An 807-nucleotide genomic window follows, 5' to 3' on the forward strand; every position below is an offset into this window, starting at 1 on the left:
ATTTTCATTTTCCATTATGCCTTCATTATGTTTTTCACTACAAATAATACATCTCTATATCTTTTCTTCTGACACCATTTTTAATTATTAAACTATTCTATGTGAAAACAAATAACTTTTAAACAATTGTACACATTTTATCTCTTTTTTGTCTGACTTTTATTTTCTCATCTTCAAAATGGACTAACATTTCTCAAAGAATTACTGTGACAATTGCCCAAGGTTATACCAGATATATCTCTAAACCATTAATTCATGAGAGTTATCTTTTATTTGGTAAAAATATATGTTTGTAAATGATATAAATTGTATACAATTCAGTAAGTTCAGAATTAAAATATTTCCTGAACTATAGGCTAGTAAATGTGAGCAAATCATTTCCATTCTAATTCAATCTTACAGTATATCAATTCATCATTTATAAAGTAGAGAGGTCCAAACACAATCATTTATAAAAACATTTTAAAAATTTAACTGATGCATAAAAACATGAAGCACAGTGATTGCTTCGGCAGGACATATACTAAAACTGGACCAATACAGAGAAGATTAGTGTGGCCTCTGCACAAGGATGACATGCAAATTTGTGAAGTGTTCCATATTAAAAAACAAAACAAAACATGAAGTGCACATATTAGAACCATACAAGAATGTACTGTGCCATTTTTTAATCAAGTTAAACATCAATCTCTAGAAGCAGTCATTATTTCTCTATAATAGAAATATTCAGAATCCTTCTAGATTTGGGAAATACAACGTGTATAATTTGTACAAAGAGTGATATTACAATAGAAATAAAAATTTTAT

General features: G+C 27.4%; 1 non-coding gene across 1 annotated transcript; it reads left to right on the forward strand.

Moving 5' to 3' along the window:
• Window positions 1–501: 501 nt before the first annotated feature.
• LOC117285160 lies at window positions 502–606 on the forward strand. Its single transcript, XR_004516129.1, has one exon. It is a non-coding gene; the product is annotated as a U6 spliceosomal RNA (small nuclear RNA).
• Window positions 607–807: the final 201 nt, after the last annotated feature.

This window comes from Fukomys damarensis, unplaced genomic scaffold (genome assembly GCF_012274545.1).
Source record: "Fukomys damarensis isolate Sample0158 unplaced genomic scaffold, DMR_v1.0_HiC HiC_scaffold_6, whole genome shotgun sequence".
Taxonomy (NCBI): domain Eukaryota; kingdom Metazoa; phylum Chordata; class Mammalia; order Rodentia; family Bathyergidae; genus Fukomys; species Fukomys damarensis.